The sequence below is a fragment of the Rhinolophus ferrumequinum genome, chromosome 18 (genome assembly GCF_004115265.2).
Source record: "Rhinolophus ferrumequinum isolate MPI-CBG mRhiFer1 chromosome 18, mRhiFer1_v1.p, whole genome shotgun sequence".
In the NCBI taxonomy this organism is placed as follows: Eukaryota; Metazoa; Chordata; class Mammalia; order Chiroptera; family Rhinolophidae; genus Rhinolophus; species Rhinolophus ferrumequinum.
The window spans coordinates 16,664,844-16,686,302 of record NC_046301.1 but is presented as its reverse complement, the minus strand read 5'-3'; the positions used below and the strand labels follow the sequence as shown (position 1 = coordinate 16,686,302).

The window sequence follows — 21,459 nt, the reverse complement described above, 5'->3', positions numbered from 1 at the left end:
GCTGTGACAGGCACAATATAACCTAATTACATGTTAGGTCATTACTATGTTACGCTTGACACTTTTTCCCCCCAATCTTTGCTGAAAGTTCTATCTTCCTTAAATCAGCTAAGCTATTGCAGTTTCTATCCTATTCAAGAATGAAATCTTTGCAAGTCGATGTTAATTACTAAACAAGTATTGACACATTAGCTGTTGCAACTGTATCAGGATATAGTTCTCAAAGTTTTAGGTCAAATGGGGTAAGAAGACAATCAGTCATTTAATATGAAGTACATTTTTTCTATATTTTTAATTGGATCAATTCCCAACATTTCCACTTTTTCTCACTCCCTGTCACTGCTGTCCTACTGTCAAGGAGAGTGGGTTTTGGTAGCATAGGTGATTGTTATGGGAAATGAAGGGAGAAGGCCCAAGCCCCAAATAATTCATTTTTTCTTCTTTTTTCCCCCACTTTCAGTATCAATAAGTCATGAAGAGGCATAGATTTTTATTTATAGCCCTTTAGGGTCAAAATGTTCCCATTTATTTATGTTTTGTTTAAAGAAAATAGAATAGAGAGACTGTGTGTGTTTTTGTGTGTTGCTTTCTATCACAATTCTGCATTTCTCACTAAAGTCCTATCTGTTAGTGACATAATGTTAAAATCCAAATAATAATAAAATTCCTAGAGTTTAAATTCAGCATGTATTATAATGTCTTACATAAAGTAGGTTTCCAGTAGGTACTTATTGCTTGATTGCGTAAATGCATAATCGTAAAACACATTATACCCTTAAAAGTTTATCTCATTAACTTTTAAGGAAGTTGAAAAAATGAGGAAAAAAATCAACATCTTTTAATTTAAAAACTATAATATCTTTTCTTTTTGTCTGATTCTCATTTGTTCATACAAACAGAAAAAGAATAAATGAGCAAGGGGTCAAGAGGTCACGAGTGAGGAATAGGAAGGAAAGGGAAGCTGGCTTCTTGAAGAGGAGAGTTAGCCCAACAGTTTAGGAAGGAGAAACACTAAGAAGGAGGCCGCTGGGAGAACAAAGCACGGAAGTTCAATGCCAATGAGCGTGGGAAGACAGAGGGCTGTGCAGCTGCCAAACTATCTAAATTTGGCCTCATCTCAACAACATTTGGGTAATTCCAAGCATAGTCAGTTGTTTGTTTCTCATTGTTAAATATCATTCTGTAGTATTTAAAATAATACTATAGAATATATATACATATATGGACTAATAATATATATTATTGTATTAGAAAAAGCTGGTCTGGATGTAATTTCACTCAATTAATATGTTAGTCGCCACTCCTTTATTATTATTATTTTGTACAATTCCACTCCATTAGAGTGAACTCAGCAAAAATTGTCACTTATGTAAACAGTCTTTGAAAAAATTAATTTCTACCACCAATGAGTAAAATAAGCAGTTTTCAATTAGCAATGATCGCGCCTTGGATAAACCTCATTGGCTACGATACTGCCACTGCGCAAAGCTAGAAATAAGCAGTTTTAAAATAAGCAGTTCAAGGAGGAGTTATGATTTCTTTTCTCTCTTTTTTTTTTTTTTTAAGGAGAGCACAGCTCTCCTTATGCAAATGCAAATCCAAATGCAAAAAATGCAAATGCAAATGCAAATGCAAAAAATGCAAATGCAAATCCAAATGCAAATCCTTGCATTTGGCCCATGCGAGGATCAAACCGGCAACCTTGGTGTTATTAGCACCACGCTCTAACCAACTGAGCTAACCGGCCACCCCCAGAGTTATGATTTCCTGATGTAGGTCATCTTTATTACCTGATCAGCACAAGGTAGAAACTCAGATCACATTTCTTCAAGGTAAGAAAATGGGACTAAAAGTGTTCAGACTGAAGATTTGCAACACCTTAACAACCAAAATAGATTAACTAAAGGACTGACTTGGTTGACAGTACACAAGTAAGCCTCTAAGAAACAGGAGTGTAGGTATGACATCTGTTGGACCTTTTTGCTGCACAGCCTACTGGCACGGGAGCCCTTGAGATTGATTCCAAGTGCCATATTCATTTACCTCTGTCGTTTCTGAGATCTTTTACTGCACAGAAGAGAGTATGTAAAGACAGTGAAGGGACGGAGAACAAGAAAATAACACTGTCAAGAATTTACTGCATGCTGGGAGCTATAAAAATCTGAAGATTCAAATGTTTTTGCTCTGTTAGTAGCTCCAGAACAAATTTTACATGAAAATGTAATGGCTAACTATGCGATCAATGTCCTTATCGGCAAATGGTTTCTGTTTCCCAGGTCCCCAGTGATGGTGGCTAATAAAGACCGCTAGAGATAGCTGTTGGCTTTACATAACAGATTTCTACTCCAATTCCATTCCCTTATAAGTATGTTGCCCACATCTTAAGGAGCAACACAGGCATTCCTGAATACTCTTCGGCTTTCATTTTTTACTCTATTCCAAGAATATCCTTTTTAAAGGGGAGTGCTCTATATTTTAATGAGGCAGACAAACTGTTCCTAAATCAGTTATTCAACTCCACATCTCTGTGCTAATGCTCTGGGGATGTACAGTTCACAGGAATGGATTTTATTTCTTTTTTATCAGTAATATCCTCTTTTCTAAGAAGTGAAAGGAGATTGAGGAGAGCTGTCATTCACTATACCCTGTGTTGAATATACTGTGGATGAGTTTCCAAAAGGTGGTTCTGAGCCACGGGGATTGCTCAGTGTCCCAGGACATAGCATATATGCTTTGGGGTTTGTTGTTGTTGTTCTTGCTGTTGTTGTTGGTAGTGGTGGTGGTTGATTATTTTAGAGAGTGTGTGTCTTTACTTTGTTTTTTGCTTTAAGCTCTACTTGAAATACAGAGGGTAGCAAAACATAACCATTGTTAAAGACCATCAATAAAAATTCCCACTGATTTTAACTCCAATCTAATGCTTTTTATCCCTTTGAGAAAAATGCTATACATAATTTTAATAATAATAATAATAATAATAATAATAATGATAATAACAACCAGGCACTCTACTAACCACTTTCCATATACTTCTCATGTAATCTTTGCAAACAGCCTGTAAGATAGGTATGTCATTTCATTAGGCACACTTTGTATTGTTCACTGATATATCTCCAATACCTGCCTGATGTTATTTGATAAATTCACGATTGAATGAATGGTGGAACAAAGGCATGGAAAGGTTAATTTTGCCAAGGCTTGTAAATTTAGTTAGTCTAGGAACAGGAATTCAAGCCCAGCTCTGTCTGAGTTTAGAGCCTGAAGTAAAACCGCCTCGAATTAATGTGCACAAATAACAAGATGCCATTAACGTGCCTTTGTTAGCCATTCCAGCATATTGCATACCAAACTCTAAGGAAGTATGTTCGCTTTTGCTCCAATCAAAATTCCTCCTGCCACAGCTGAAGCACTACATCTTTGGTTCTGTTTAGAGTGGAAATACAGAAAAATCCCCCATCTTCTAGTATTGTCTACTTCATAGTTTATCTGACTGCCAGAACAGTTGTACTTACACTTAAATTTTACAAATTGACACATTGCACTACAGGAATTTGCTTCCTAAAGTAATTTTATTATGAATAATTCCCTGCACCATAGAAGCACATGGAGAGTTGTTTGTTTGTTTGTTTGAACAAACAAAGAATTGTCTGGGGACCAATTACGTTTGAAACCCTGAGGCATCAGTATATTGTTAAAGTTTCCCTGGTCATTACAGTGTGAGGCCAAGTTGGAGAACTACTGTATTAGAAGAAACAATCCACTGCTAATGTTCCTTCTCGGATGAAGGTTGTCTTTCCCTCAGCCACCTCTTCCCCCAGACAACCCCAGGCATCCTCACCTTTTTCGCCAGAGTTGTGAATTTTGACTTTATTACCTCTTTTGTAGATGTTTGCCAAATCCTCCATTATATGTAGGAATGAATCAAGAACAAATCATAAGTGTCAGACATGGTCCACATACAACTAAAAAGTTATTTCTGACAGCTATAAGTAATAGTATACATACAGAAAGATTTAGATATAGAGATAGAGATAGAGATATCTGAAATGACTATGTTCTAAATTGTATTATCCAACCCACAGAAAAATGACTGAATGATACAGATTTCCATGCAACCACCATTTAAAGCAGACTCTTCCTACTCTGAGGTCATGGCAATCACCTTTCTACCAAAATGGCAGAACTCACTAATCACTTGGATTTCAACCTGTATATTCAGTGTTAAAGTGGACAATGGATTCTGGTTCTAAAGAGCTATTCACATATTTACACTCTTTCTCATGAATTCATTGCCATACTAGAATATATTAAAAAATGATTGATCTTATTTTATTTCTAGTCTTATCTCAGATTTTTCAGACGCTTCTTCTTCACTGTGATTATCCTTAAAAATATATCCCCTCACCCCCCCAAAAAAAAACTCATCTTAAAGGAAAATAGCCAGAAGTGCTTCATCAATATATAATAGAATAATAGCTTAGGAACATATAATTGCCAACCCTCATTGCTGCATGAAAGGTTTCCTCTTTCCCTAAACCAAAATTTAACAGGCTTAAAAGAAGTTTCCCATTGTTTAGTCATGGCAGGCTAGACTATTTACACACACACACACACACACACACACACACACAAACTTATGCACACACAGACCACCCTCAAAACTAACCAAAAAATGCTGGATAAAATAGTTTCTCAATATTGAAGAATAGTAAAGAATTATCAGCTCAAAACATGAGAAAACAAGAACCCAGAGAACCAGGTAAACAAGGCACTCAAAGCCTGCTTTGGCCCAGAGGCCCTTTATCCATCTAGGATAAAATGAGCTATAAAACTGAGCTATGATTTTGGTGAACTTGTAGAACAAGAGGGCAGAAATCTGCTGGGAGTTGCAACTACTTATAGGTCAAGAAGCAAAGACAGATGGTGGAAGGGGGCTCCTGAAGAGAATCAACAGTGTCTTGCAAGGCAGCTACTTCAGGAGAGGCCAGTACAGGATCCTCAGGCAAAGCACAGTTAATCTCAGATGGAGACAGAGTGGCTGCTTCCATTGGCAAAGAAGATGCATCAACATTTAAGAGTTCAGTGCCCCCAACTTCATCAAGAACTGCCCATATGTTCCCATTCCAATTTTCAGGATCCCATTCCTTCATAATCAAAATGCTCACTTTAACAGTAGACATCTCATCAGTTTGCAAATTCAATGTATGTTGTAATTCAGCCACTCACAAGATGAGACTGGGTTTGCCATTCAGAAATACCAGGTCTGCAGCTATAGGAGATAAGGCTTCCTTTCAGGACAGCTGGTGAAACTTTCAGCTCATTTATGCAGCGCTTGAGCTGGGAATTTATGAGTATTTGAGCTCATCCTTTTGTTTCCCCACTTTGTTGAGTACACTTAGGAACACCCAGCCAATCCAATGATCGTTTGCACATCTCGACTGCCACGTCATTCCATGAACTATCAGTGCCCTCTTTACTACTGACAATAGAGTCACTAGTGCTTTTAAATCTAATTCCATGAGAGAACCAAGCCCAGAAACTGCAGAACCAACGCAGAAAACTCGCTCCCAAGATTTTGTTCCTCTAGGACCATTCTGGGTACCAAAATCTACATCATTCAGGGGCTTTTAGATAAACAGAACCAATGGAATATATGGAGATACAAAGAGGCTTATTTTAAGGAATTGGTTCATGTGACCGAGAGGTCTGGCAAATCTGGAATCTGTACAGCAGGCCAGCAGTCTGGACACACAGATAATAGCAGCTGTCTTGAGCCTGAAATCCATAGGATATGCTGAAGGCTGAAACTCAGGCAGGATTTCTATGGTACAAACTTGAGGCAAAATTCCTTCTTGTGTGGGTAAGCTCCGTTTTTGTTCTTAAGGCCTTCAACAGATAGAATGAGGTCAATCTACATTACTGAGGGTAATAATATGCTTTACTTAAAATCAACTGAGTAGAAATGCTAATCACATCTACAAAACACCTTCATAGCAACATCTAAACTAGCGCACCATAGCCTAGCCAAGTTGACACATAAAATTAACTATCACAACACCATATACAATATGAATTTGTGATATATTAGAGATCTCAACAAAAAATAAAATGTATAGAGAATAAGATGGGCAATAATATAGAATATATATATATATATATAAAACCATTAGTGGGTATAGTTTGTAATACAGGACACAAAAAGAGTAACAATAGAGGAAATTTATATATTTAACTACGTTAAAATGAATGACTTCTGTTTTTTAAGAGGTACCAATTAAGAAAATGAAAGCCTCTGAGTAGAAAAAATTTTTACAATATGTGTGTGTGTGTGTGTGTGTGTGTGTGTGTGTGTGTGTGTGTATACACATATATCCAGACTATCCAGGGCTTATATCCAGACTATGGAAAGAATTACTACAAATCAATAAGAAAAAGCAAAATATCCAACAAAAACTTAGGCAACAGAGATTTGTACCTAAAACCCTCAAAAGAGAATATCCAAATAATTAATTAATATGTGAAACACTGTTCGATCTCATTTATGTTGAGGAAAATACACACTGAAATCACAATTGAAGTTACCATTACAGATGCACAAGGTTAACAAAAATTTTAAAGTATGAAAATACATGCAAGAGTAGACGAGAGGCACATAGCAGACAGATTAAGAATCGAATCTCTTGAACTGAATTCTCTCCTTCAAATGTGTGAGTTGAGGCCACTCACTTCTCCTCTCTGTGCCTCAATTTCATTACCTGGAAGTGGGAATAGCAATACTACCTTACCTTAATTATATTATAAAGCTTCAATCAATGTGCTGAGAATATTGTCTGACATATAGTAAATATTATTAAGTGTTTACTTTTTAATAAAATAACATGTGGTAAAACAAACCCTAATACTCTCCTGGTAGGAGTAAAGTCTGGGGAAACAATTGGAAATGATCTATTATCATTAAAGATGCATAGACCCTGTAATACATCAATTCTGCTTCTAGATATATAACCTAAAGTACATACAGTAGGACACGTTTATAAGAATGTTTATAGCAACATTGCTTAATATTACAGAATGGAAAGACTCATCTACAAAAGAATAGGTAAATAAATTGCAGAAGACACATACAATAAAATACTACACAGAATGAAAAGGAATAAACTACAGCAGTAAACTTCAGCTATACCCAAGAATATAGATAAATCTCATACACATTATGTTAAGTGAAAGAAGCAGACACAAAAGGATACAAATTATTATTCTATTTTCTTAAAATTCCCAAACAAGGAAAGACTAAAGTATACTGGTAGAATTTAGAGAGTAGTAACAACATTATTATCATGTCAGCAAGGATGTTGGATCTCTACAAGAGGAGTAAGTTTTGCTGGGAGGATTATAAAGGTATAATAAGGGGGAGATTATAACTAATATACACTTTGTGCAGATGGTTATTTCACTTCCACAAAATTGAATAATGTTGCTGTAAACATTCTTGTACATGTGTCCTAGATTACATACCTAGGACTAAAATTACTGGGTCATAGGGCTATTTGTGTCACCTGGGTGGAAGTTACACAGATACTTATTAAACTGCACACATATAACTTATGTACTTCTTCGGTATTTATATGCTGTTTCATAATTTTAAGACAAAAGAGTAAACGGATTGTGATCAAATGGTGAACAAAGCATAAAAACCTCTTGAGAAATTGGTTTGTAAAGAAGAGAGTAAATGACTTACTAAGGGAAGATAGAAAAAGGGAGGGATTGGTTAGTTTTCTTTTTTCCTTTTTTCCCCCTCAGCTTTATTGAGATATAATGACATATAACATAGGATAAGTTTAAGGTATACGATGTAATCACTTGATATATGTATACATGTAGTATGCACGAGTACCACGATAAGGTCAGTTAACACATCCATCACCTCACAGAGTTACTAGGGGTTTTCCTTTGTTGATTTTTTTGACCGGGGGTGAGAACATTTAAAATCTACTCTTTTATCAACTGTCAAGTATACAACACAGTGTTGTTAATCAAAATCATCATGCTGTACATTAGATTCCCGGAATTTATTTATCTTATTACTGGAAGTTTGTACCCTTTGACCTACGTCTCCCTACTTCCTCCACCCAATACCGTCAGGCAACCAGCCATCTATTCTCTGTTTCTATGAGTTTGGCCTTTTCAGATTCCACATATAAGTGACACGATACAGTATTTGTCTTTCTTTGACTTATTTCACTTAGCACAATGCCCTCAAATTTCATCCACATTCTCACAAATCGCAGGATTGCCTTCCTTTTTTATAGCTGAATTACACGCGCGCACACACACACACACACACACCACATTTTCTTTATCCTCATATCTGTTGATGTACAGTTAGATAGTTTCCATGTCTTGGCTATTGCTGCAATGAACATGGGGCTTCAAATATCTCTTCAAGATAGCAATTTCATTTCCTTTGGATAAATATCCAGAAGTGGGATTGCTGGATCATATGGTAGTTCTATTTTCAATTTTTTGAGGACACTCTATACTGTTTTCCATAGTTACTGCACCGATATACATTCCCACCAACAGTGCACAAGGGTTCCCTTTTTTCCACATCCTCACCACACTTGTTATCCCTCTTTTTTATCATAATAACCATTATAATAAGTGTGAGGTGACATCCCACTGTGGTTTTGATTTGTATTTCCTGATGATTAGTGATGTTGAGCACTGTTTAATGTCCCTGTTGACTATTTATGTCTTCTTTGAAAAAATGTCTATTCAGGTTCTTTGCCCATTTTTTAATAGGGTTATTTGTTTTTCTTGCTTTCATGTTGTAGGAGTTCTTTGTATATTTTGGATATTAACCTCTTATCAGATGTATGGTTTCCAAATATTTTCTCCCACTCTGCAGGATACCTTTTAATTTTGTTGATTGCTTCTTTTGTAGTACAGAAGCTTTTTAGTTTGATGTAGTCCCACTTGTTTATTTCCATTTTTATTGCTCATGTTTTTGGTTTCATATCCAAAACTCATTGCTAAGACCAATATCAAGGAGCCTTTTTCCTATGTTTTCTTCTAGTTTTATGGTTTCAAGTCTCACATTTAAGTCTTGAATCCATTCGAGTTAATGTTTGAGTGGTGTAAGAAATAAATAAAAGAGGAAACATTACTACTGATACCATAGAAATACAAAGGATCAAAAGAGACTACCATCAATGATTATAGATCAATAAATTGCAGAACTAAGAAGAAATGGATAAATTTCCTAGAAACATACAAATCTGAACAATCAATGAGTAAAAAGATTGAATCAGTGATCAAAAACCTTCCCAAAAAGAAAAGCACAGGACACATGGCTTTACTGGTAAACTCTACCAAACATTTAAAGAAAAATTATACACTACCAATAAACTGTCTGAAAAAGAAATTTTTAAAATCCTGTTTACAATAGCATCACAAACAGTAAAATACTTAGAAGTAAATTTAACCAAGGAAGTAAAAGACACATACACTGAAATCCATAAGAAATTGAGGACAGAAATTCAAGAAGACAAAGTAAATGGACAGATATCCTGTGTATATGAATTGAAAGAATTAATATTATTAAAATGTCCAAACTACCCCAATTCATCTATAAACTCAATACAATCCCTATCGAAATTCCAAATGGCATTTTTCACAGAAATGGAAAACATACTCCTAAAATTTATGTGGAACCACAAAAGATCCCATATCGCTAAAGGAATCCTGAGGAAGAACAGAGCTGGAGGTATCACACTTCCTGATTTCAAGCTATATTTCAAGGCTATAATAATCAAAACAGTATGGTACCAACATAAAAAACAGATACATAGACCAATGGAACATAATCAAGAGCCCAGAAATACACCCACGTTTATGTAGTCAACTAATATTTGACAAGGGAACCAAGAATACTCAATGGGGAATAGTGTTGAAAAAGTGGATATTTACATGCTTTATTCCTTTTTAGGAAAGTAGATATTCAAGAATTTTTAAATGTTTACAGGAACTATCCAGTGAAGAGGAAAAGAATTCAAATGTACAGGGGAGAAGAGAGATAATCAACTGAGTTCAGTGTTTAAAAAGCAGGGAGCATTCCTTGGTATGATACTATAATTATGAATACATATCATTTTATATTTGTTCAACATAGAATGTACAACAGCAAGAGAGAACACTAATATAAAATATAGACTTTGGGTGATTATGATGTGTTAGTATAGGTTCATTAATTGTAACAAATGTACCACTCTGGTTGGGGATGTTTGTTGATAAATGGAGGAGGCTATTCACGTGTGGGAACAGGGATTTATGGGAAATCTCTATACCATCCTCTCAATTTTCCTCAATCGAAAACTGATCTAAAAATTAATATAGTCTTAAAAGAAATTTTAACCGTGCTTAAAAAGTGGGGAGTGTTCAGAGAATTGCTGTGTCATGTCCATGGACCTGACTTGGGACAGAGGCCATGACTACCTTTGTTCTGGACTATCTTTTCAAAGATGTTTGTATAGGAAACTGCCTTGAAAGGAAGAGATCGTGTCACCCTCTGTGACAAAGGGTGAGTCTGTTTACTACCCAATGTACTAAACATACTATTTCCCTCCAGGGCAAATGTCAGGCGGGCTTACTACCCATCATGTAAGATTATGGTTCCCTAAGCCCAGGGAGCATTGCTCACTTTTGTCCTCTTTTGAACATTGCCCACTGTATATTTTCAGTCTCCTGGCCTTCCTAGTTTCTCTCTATGGGAACTGGGGCTCAGGAATGGGCACAAACATTGACACTCTGGCTACCGCTCTTTCAGTGAGAAATTAACTTTTTTGTGACTGATCCAAGAGTCTTATGTCTTCTGCCAGCTTCCATGAAAAGGCAAGACTAGTCTGTCAGCTCGGAAACAGACGAAACTCTCAGACTCTTCACAGTTTTTGATTAGAAGGGCAGAGACTGCAGAGTACAGGCATTTGGATCATCTAAGGCAGGGGTGTCCAAACTGCGGCCCACGGGCCAACTGCGGCCCGCAATCCATTGTTAATTGGCCTGCAGCAAATTCCAAAAATATATTTAGTTTACTTAAATAAACCAGGTGAGGCAATACGTACTTCACCTCGAGTGAGTGGCCCGGCTGTTTGTGTATTTTACCGCATAGGGCCCCTGGTGAAAACCATTGAAAAATGTTTGGACACACCCCTGATCTACGGCTACTTTAGATATGTTGCCACAACAATAGCTGTCAGCTTGCTGTCACTTGTAAGGCACTGTAAAATTTTTATAAGGGTTATATAATTTAAGCCTTACAAATTCCGTTAGAATTCCCATTTTACAGCTGAGCAACAGGAAAGCAATGTGTCCACGATCTGACATTAGTAAATGCCTCAGAGTAGGTGTAGATATGGGCCTCTTGGCTTTATCACAGAGCTGCACCTCTTGCATTATCTGCCAGTGTTTCCAAAATTACCGGTGTCGTGCCTAAGGAATGGGTACAAAGTGAAATGGGACAATGAACGTGTCCATGTGTTGGTGTGTAAGCGCGCCTGTGTTTGTGAAGGGCAGGCACATTTGCATTGAATTGTCTTCGGAAAGTTAAACACAGGACTGTCATTATGATCTGTCCTTGTTGGCTTTTATAATATTTAAGATCTCAACAGCCAGCCCAGGGCCTGACATATGATAGGCACTTAGTAAATATTTGTCAACTATTTGTCAACTATGAGTGAATAAGGGAATAAATGTATGAATGGATGCACGTTGAGGCTCTTCATTGTTTTGGAAATTCAGTGGTACATGTGGTTGGACAGCGCTACTCCTTTCATGGCAACCCTGATCCAAAACACCATTCCATTCTTCAAAGAGAAAAGAAATACTCGTAAGTGGCACACATCACCTGACATGTAGTAAATAACATTTGATTTTTTTTCGCATGCAATTTTCTGATGCAAAGAACTGCATCAATCTTCTGAAAGATCCAAACATAGGCAGTTATCTGCATTGTGAACAAATGAACTAGTGCCTAAATTATGCTCGCCCCATTAAAGGAATGGAGCCTCTAAAAAAACCAAGACTTTGGCGATGTTTGGTGGCAGTGGTTGATTTACATTTTCTTCTTACATGGTTTATGACATCATTAAAAAGTTTTCTACTTCTTAGCCACTTAAAAATAACACTGAATTTATTATCTCTCCAATTATACAAATGAATTTAAAAGATGTTTCACTGTGTTGAGAATCAATTTTTAAATTTACTGAATTTGAGAACTGACCTATTTGCTGCATCTGAGACTTTGATAAGTTGAATGATTTCCTTTTGTTTAAATTAGGTGTGGTCCTTAAACTCCCCCCTTTTTTAAATTAAATTTATTGGGATGACAATCATTAGTAAAATTAAATAGGTTTCAGGTGTAAAATTCTATAACACATTTTCTATATTTCACATTGTGTGCTCATCACCCAGAGTCAGTTCTCTTCCCATCACCATACATTTTATGGTATCCTTTCGTTTTCCTCTAAACTGTCTCAGAACTGGTGATTAACAAGTTATTTTTGTGTAACCAGGAAGTCCTTTGTTCCCTGGTCGTCATCTTCCTATAGACTGATTTGGTCAGTGTTTTCAACATTGTAGTTCATCACCATGGAAATACTGTAATGTGACAAATATACAGGAAATAAAATGGGAACGGGGTAGAAAGAAAGAAGGCTTGTGGTTGGAAACACTCTCAGTTTCTAATCTTCCACTCCGTCTTCCTGGGACATCTCGCTGGCACATGTCTTTTATTCCTCCACAGTAATGTGCTTAGGTAACTCTTCTACTTTAGAATCCCTTTCATAATTTCTTCTCTTTATCATCACAGACCAATCGCTTGTTCTCACATCCCATAACTTTGTTTAATTACTTTCGCTCATATAATTTTTATGTCATTTATAGTCAACAATTGTGCATTCAGGAATAAAATTGGAATACTTCATACTATGTATGAAGTTGATGAGGTAAACGGGAAAAGACATAGATGAGAAGATAGATGATATGATCTTTAATCTTGGCTCCACCACTTATAATTCTCAATTTCTTTATCTGTGAAAGGGACATAAAAATAACTGCTTTGCTTGTTTTACAAGGAGGTAGCAAAAATTAACTAACATATGAAGAAGAAAAAAAACCTTGGTAAACAAAATCCAATACAAAATGCAGTATAGTCATCTTAACAGAGTACACAAAATAAGTAGTCTCTATTGTTCTTCACATACAATGTTCCTAGATGAATTGTAACGAACCTGTCCTCTAACCATATCACCATAAAGTATACTGATAGACCAGGTTTTCTAGAAATCATATGATCCTGATGATTTAAAGCATGGACAAGCCAAAGTCCTGGAAGGAAAAGTGCTAACATTAATTTGGCATTGGCAGAAAGATGTGCTGCATGAATGAACAGGAATTTTTCGCGTTTATAGCCTTCCAGCACCCATCTATCATATACTCTGAACGTCCTACTGAGCTAATTCACATCAGGAGTAGGCGCGCTGTGACTTCTCCTATGGGTTCTACATATGAACAGAAAACTAATTGTCTTTATGAGGAAACAAATGGTCCAAATTAAAAGCGCCTGTAGGTTTAAAACTGCAGAAGCAATCTAATTTTAAAAGGGCTCTAAAGACACATTTCTCTTCAGTGAGTGGACATAAGATGTGAGTAATTATGAAACTCATAAACTAGCTATAATTGGGAAGATAGTTCAATAGATGAGAGCTCTGCACTGACAGTTAGCACAGGGAATATTTGAACCAGTCTTCACATTAGAGCATTGGTGAACGTGCTCTTTTTCCTGCCCACCCCCTATTTGCCTCCCTTTCCTTCCTTTCCCTACTTCAACCTCTTTCTCCTCCTTCATCTTCTTGCCTCTTTTCCCTTCCTTAATTCCCTTCTCTTTCTTGCCCTGCATTACCCAAATTGATCACCCAGACTCTTGCCATCCCAAGTATGCAGACAAGCGTGCTGTTTGTTTTGTTCTAAATTGTCAGTACTTTCTTCTTAATCTGATCTAAACTCATCAGTTAATTTTGTCACACCATTTCACTTTTGCTTTTTGTTAGACTTTGCTATGGGTTGAATTGTGTCCCCTAAAAAAAAAAAAAAAAAAAAAACAACTTGTTGAAGTCCTAATCCCCAGTACCCCATAATCTGACAGAATTGGGGAACAGGGTCACTGTAGATATAACTAGTTAAAACAAGAATGCCATGTGAAGAAGAGACATGGACAGGCACAGAGGAAGACTATGTGGAGTCACAGGGGAAATACCATTTGAAGATGAAGGCAGAGACTGGACTTACGTTGCCACAAATCAAGGAAAGTCGATGATCGCCAGGCAACTACCAGAAAGTGAGGCAGAGCCATGAAGCAGCTTCTCTCTCACAGTCCTCAAACGAACCAACCTTGTCGACACCTCCTTTCCAACTTCATGCCTCCAGAACTGTAAAGCAATAAATTGCTTCTGTTCTTAGCCACCCACAAAGTTTGTGGTACTTTGTGACCACAATCCTAGCACATATAGACCTGGACTTTAATTTTATTTTATTTTTCTTTTGTTTTGAAAGATGTATTCCCATCGTCACACTTCTTTCTTCGGGACATAAATGTTTATAGCTCAATCCATAAATGACTGGAATTTCCTCAGCCCTTTCTGACTAAGCCACATTCCAACTGCTTTATTGTGCCAACATTTGAGCAACTAGTAGCTCAAACACATGTACTTGAAAACCTAATTTTTTTTAGAACAAGAGCAACAAATTCACAGCTCACAAACTCAAAAGCCAAGGGTAATGAAAAGAAATCAAGATTGCTTTTTTAATTCTAAAGATACAATGGCTTCTTAGTTCTGATTCTAGAGTATTTTAGATTGAATTATGAACTTACATTTAGCAAAGGGAGTCACAAAAGGGGTGGTTTGGAAACTTAATGGGTAAAGAGAAATGAGCATTGGTTTGTGAATCACATGGTAATTCTTTTTTAACCTTAGCTTAGCCTTATACTTGATATGAGTTTAGTCATAAATATAATCCTCTGAAGAGTCGGGGTTCTCTCACAGAGTACTTGGCACATAAGCAGAGCTCCTTAAAGTTTGACTGTTAGTGAATAAAGCATCCCTTGTCTTGGATACTAAGGCACCTATATCTAGCAGGGCCTTGCTATACCCATGCCCACTCTGCCAACTGTTGACAAAAAAAAAAAAAAAATTACTTTTAACTGATCTGAAAACAATCTCTACTTACTTAATAACAGCAATGACAACCAGGGCACTTAGAAAACCTTTTAGTTTGTTTCATTTTGGTGACCCCTGAACTTACAGCCAAAGAATAAAGAACACCGATCAGGACTTTTTAAACTAGACAGTGAGGAGTATGTTATTACTTCACATAATTTAAACTGCAGTACCAAATCTAGAATTAAGCTTCATGAGCTCTTGAAAAATCTCTGTGAGGCTGTATTTTAGAGTTTGGAATAGATAAGTCCAAGTCAACACAAATAGTAAAAGAATGATTTACATTGCTTGGTAAAGATCAAATTCTTATAGTTCCGGTGCTTAAAGAAACCTATAAATATAGCTAGAAATCTTATCTTACTAAGGACTAACCAGTGGGAAGTGAAAGAAGAGCTAAGGGGAACATTTGCTCTTGGTGCTCTCCCACAAGGAGCCTTGGAGGGAAGGTCAGGTTTGCTAAGCATCCTAGGCAATGCATTGGGCACTCACTTGTATTATCTTCAATCTGCACAATACCCGTATGGTAGGTCATTAATCCCATTTTATGGATAAAGAAATGAAGTAATTCTAAGCTACCTGTCAAACTCAAAAATCAAATCTGGGATTGGCTAACCCAAGAGCCCATGAATCCTGTTAACCAGAGCCACAGTTTGGGCTCTGATTCTACGCCTACCAAGCTGGGTGACCTTGAATAATTTGCTGAATCTAGATCTCAGTACACCCCTGTGTAAAACTGATGTTTTAGAGTAGATGATTTTGCAGGTTCCTGCTATCTAGAGAATTTCTACTTGGAAAAAAATTCAGTGCAGACCAGAATCGTAAGGGCCAAACAGCTAATTGTTGACTTCATGATGATATCCCATTATGATTCTATCATGATCATTTGAATTTGTTTAGGTACTCAGTAGAACCTATAATACTGTTATACCTTTAAATGTGAGTTTTGGCTACATAATTCAAAATATTATATATATCACTTGAAATAATTTTGTTGCATAAACTTGTAAATTAACAAACTGTATAATGCACTGCATAAAGAAGGTAGAAATCCAACAGTAAAGACCACCAATTTTTATTTTGTAATAATTTAAAAATGCAAAAATTTCTTCCCCAAATTCAGTAACAGTCTTTACAAGCCAATCCCTAGAAATGGGTATGCTTTTATTTTAGTTACTTTAAGAAAGATCTGAAAGAGACTTAAGTGGGTAATCTGTCCAAAAAGTCTTCTACAAACTGCATAAAATATCTCTCTAAAACAATGTAGACAAAATCTTATATAGCATTAGATATAGCAAAGCAAGCTATTGCTGCAACCCTTATTTTATGTAACTGTTAAAGGAAAACTTGCCTGAGGACACATTTATATAATACAGTGTACCTAGGAAAACAATTTGGAAGTCTAGAGCATCCTTTTGGCAGACAATTATAGTGTTTATCTCTTTGACTGCTGTTCATTTAACCAAGAGGCAAGAATATGTAGCTGAAGCCACAAACAGGCAATTTGCTGTTCTGTGTTGATTGACAGACGAATTAGCATAGTGCTGTGAGGGTGATCCTTGATGAAATGGGCCTTACTGAGATGTACTGAAATAGTGCCATAATCACAGGCCAAGAAATCCTGGCCAACGTCTAAACACTTTGCAGATCCTGCCATCCCACTCGTAAAAAAAGCTGCAAAAACCTGCCCAACACAAACAAACATGTCTGAGGTCCTTGCCGAGGACGCAAAGCAAATGTGGAAATTGAGATTCACCAAAGAGAGCCAACTGTTCTAGAAACTGGACACGTTTCACATAAACCAGTTGGACGTGCATGTTTACCAAATAGTACAGGGTGGCATGAAAGTTCATATGCATGAATTTATAATTGCTCTCTCCCTTATCCTGTGCCCTTACCACACTGCTTGACACATGTCTCTTATCTCAAACATTTTGTTGCAGGTAAGAGGCAGCGTGTCACAAAATCACTTCATACTAGGTGGTCAATGTTTCTGTTCTGTAGTTGGTAAAGTTGTTCCAATATGGAGTTCGCTGAGTTTTGAACTGGCCCAGTCATATTAATTCTGATTCAATCTCTCATTTATAGGCCATCAATAATACAAATAATAGTGGTGATGATTAAAAATACGTATGCATTCAATATTTTAAAGTGAACAAATTTTTAAAAATAATTTAACTAAAGGAGATGAGCATTCTTCTCTGACCTCCCTGGTAAAGCTTTTGATTTATTCTGATTAGATTTGAACTTCCTTGCACTGTAATTTTGTAATCATAGTTAGAAAAAAAGATGCCATAAAGAACTACACACTGAGCTTGTTTGTTTAATTGACTAGAAGCTTCTCTTCCTTGTTTATAGCATAATTGGATGCCAAAGAATGATAAATTGGTCTTAGAAAGGTACTGTACACAGAACTCCATAAAGGAAATAACTCATTTGAATTATCGTAATAATTATTATGATAATTTCTAAAACATGTCATGTCTTCAAAGTCTTAACCAAATAAAGAGGGTATAAAATCACCCATGTAAAAAGGACTGCACTCTAAAAACATGGCTGCATCTTTGGCATATGGTATAAAGAAAGGAGCAATCTAGATAACTTGTGCAGGCATTCTAAATTAAATCAAGGATGTGAAATCTGGACTAGCTCCCCTCCCCCATTCTCTGCTACGGAATGGGGATGCTCTGTCGATCATCTGCACTGCCTCTCTTGGAAGACGATGCGATGAAAACAATTCAAGGAGTTTACCATCTAAGACTCTGATAATACCACTAATCAGACATCCCGAAGGCCAAATGCACATTTTACTTGGAGCATTAACCAAAGATGAAGTGTTCAATTAAAAACACAAATAAGCATTGACTGGCATGAATCATTCAGAAAGTAATCAAAACAAGAAATTATTTTCTTTTTCTCTGAGTAGTTCAGACTGACAAGCGAAAGGGAGTTTCAGTTTCTCTAGTCCAAGTTCAGCTTCTGGTGCTTTTTATTTATTTGGTCATCAGGACTGACCGAAGTTTCTTTGAAATTCAAGATTTGTAGGACAGAACTGTGCAAAGCATGGGGACAAAGCTGGGCCATCATAATAGACATGACTGGATTGCTGTCTATCTACATCTCTGTCTCTGACTCTCTGTAAATTTTCCAAAGTAACCGTATTTTTTATCAGCACTAATAGAATCACAGGATATAAAGGCCTTTTTACAAAAATCAATCAATCAATCAATCAATCAATCAATCAATCAATTGTTTTATTTGCTGTTTATTTTCCTCCTTCCTAGAATCAAATAACAATTAAAAAAAATATTGGCCATAGCTTGTTTTTCATAGAAGACATTTAAGAATTGGGGGTAAATTTTAAAGAATAAAAATATTTTGGTTTTCTAAAAAAAGTACTTGAGGATTTATTTCCCAAACTTGTCATTTTTTTTAGCTCCCTTAAAATATTGGGTATTTCCATGCGTCATTTATATTCTTAGTTTTTTATGTTAAACTATCTCATTTACATTCATAAGTACATTTATTAAAGATAGAAATACATCATTACTATACATGAAAACCAGTATCACTTGCCAGAAATTATAGGACAGGACCCTAAAAAGAAAAACATAATTCTTGGAGTGGGCATCACCTTTGGGATAATGTTGCTATCATCTGAATTTACACAATCAATGCAAATGGAACGTCGAGTTTATTCAAAGAGAAAATCCACATACACATGCACCGACATTCAGCACAGACCCCACCTCTGGACTGCAACCGCCGCCATCATCTATGTACTGCAGGGCTGCAGGCCACACATTCACTCAGTAAGTGAACAGACATGAATTTCTCACCTACCAGAGCACAAATCTCTCTGCTGGGCACGAAAGCCGGCGTTTTCTCCCCAGTGTTTAAACACCTGAGTCCCCCCCTCTCCACAAATATGTATTGGGTGTGTGCTGTGTGCACAGCACTGGGCTCCGTGATGGGAACTCAGTGGAAACACCAAACAGTCCTTTCAAGAAGTTTATGGCTTGTGATAAATGAAGAATAGCAAATGGAAAGGATAGACGAATATGCGATACAAAAACCCTTACATTGTAGTATATTAAGTGGTCCTAGAAGAACATGCCCAGGTTCCCTGGTAGCACAGTGGAGGCCATCCTCCCTCAGTCCGAGGGGGAGGGCAGAAGCTTCGTAGGTGGGACGATGTATGAAGTGTAAGTGGGGCCCAGGATTCAGGCTTATATTCACCATTCTACAGAAGATAATCGAAAATCAGAAAGGGAAACTCAGATATCACAAGAGCTAGGCAAAATAGGACAAGCTAAAATGAGCTTAGAAGAAGAAAAGCTGTGTGCAGGGTCATTTCCATTAATAGACAAAATCTAGCATCTTTGACTATAGTATTAAAAAGTTACAGTTTACTAATCGATTATTATGTATCAGGCCCCTAGCAAAGTTCCATCTGACAACCATTTCCTACTGTTCCTCAGACATGAGACACAAGCAGGTTTTACCCTGAGTCTTTGCACTTTTTCTTTTCTGTTCCTAGCATGCTGTTTTCAGATATTTACAGCAATCACTCCAGCCCGTGATTCAGACCTCTGCTTCCCTAAGAGAATTTCATATCATCCAATCTAGCCAGCATCCCATGCCCCCGTCTTTATCTCCTGGCCCTGATTCATTTTTCTAGATAGTACCAAATACTACTCCAAATCTTTTGTTGTGTTTATTTATTTGGTTATTGCCTGTCTCCCTAGATAATGTGTAAGCTCCATCAGAAAAGACATGCTTTTGATGTCATTGCTCTTATTTTAGCCACCAACTCCACAAGAACTGGCCACTATTTATCATGTCACATCAAAGTTTTTCAGTAAGTATTGTTGATTGAACAAATAAATCTCATTAAATCCTTAAAGCAACTCAAAGAAGTTGAGAAAACTGAGGACTGGAGAAGCTGTGGCTCACAGGTACTAAATGGAAGGGCTAGAATTTGAATCTTTGTGAGTCTGTGGATTGAAATGACTGCACATATTACCTTTGGTATAATTGTGGTCATACAAAGGGAAGTGTTCAAATCGAAGAAGCAAGAACATATGATTAGTTTAAAAATTCATGTGCACATAGACTGGTGCAACAATGGATTCAGTTTTGAGAGAAAGTGAAAAAGGAAACTAAAGGGAGACTGTGAGGTAAATGGGTAAATATGAGTCTCTACTGGCCTCAACATTACAGGAAAATACAACAACACAACAACAACAACAACAACAACAAAGACATACACGAAATCTTATAAGGTGCAGACCCCAGAATTCTATGAGTATCTTCTTCTGAGTCTGGTGAAAGACGCAGAGAAAGTCATTGAATCAGTTCACACATACTTTTCTGGAACAGTTACCCGCTCCCACTCAGGTCACCGTTATCGAATCAGAATGCAGGCCTGCTGTGTCAAGCACAAGGCGGGGTCCCTGCTGCTGGCCCTCAGCTGGCCTAAGCATCACCCTCACCAGTCTCTGTGATAACTGCAGTCTGTCTTTCCCCACCATCATGAGAAAATGTACCCCCTTCTTCTGAACGTTAAGGAAACTTCAGGTTACTAGAAGCAAATTCTCCAAGGTCCTTTTGCAGTCAAGTTTTACATTTCATAAGTTATCTAACTTTCACCGTTTTGTGGGAGAACTACGTCACAGCTTGGTAAGTCACCATGGGCGTGTTTTTCTCATGCTGGGTAAACGGAGCATTTCCAATCTACCTCAGAGACAGAGTAAGTAAAATCTCTTTCCTATTAAACATACAGAGCCATTCCTACAATGGCTGACCCTAGGACACTCACTGTCCCTTCACAGTGGGACTCACAGAGGGGACTGTCCCCTCACTGTCCCCTCACCCATAGGATCATGGAGTGCTGAACTGCCACACAGCCCACCACTGCTTCCCCAGGGGCCAATGAGTCAACAGGACGTTCCCCAAAATCCTAACTACAGCCAGGGAGAGACTTGAGCACAGGGGAGAAATGAAGGCCGTTAGGTGACTCCACACTCAGACCAGGGACTTAATCATTTTAAACGAAGGCCATAAAAAGCGGCAGTCAGAGAGCAAGCGATTTTGCTCCCATCCTTCTCTGGCATGCTGCCAAGAACGTTGTCACCCAAATAAATCATTGAGGTATCATTCTAGTTTAAATTCTCTCTGTCTTGGCTCC

General features: G+C 37.1%; 1 pseudogene; it reads right to left on the bottom strand.

The window, feature by feature from the left end:
- Positions 1 to 1,334: 1,334 nt before the first annotated feature.
- LOC117038577 (uncharacterized) lies at positions 1,335 to 1,490 on the bottom strand (annotated as a pseudogene).
- Between the last annotated feature and the right edge of the window lie 19,969 nt (positions 1,491 to 21,459).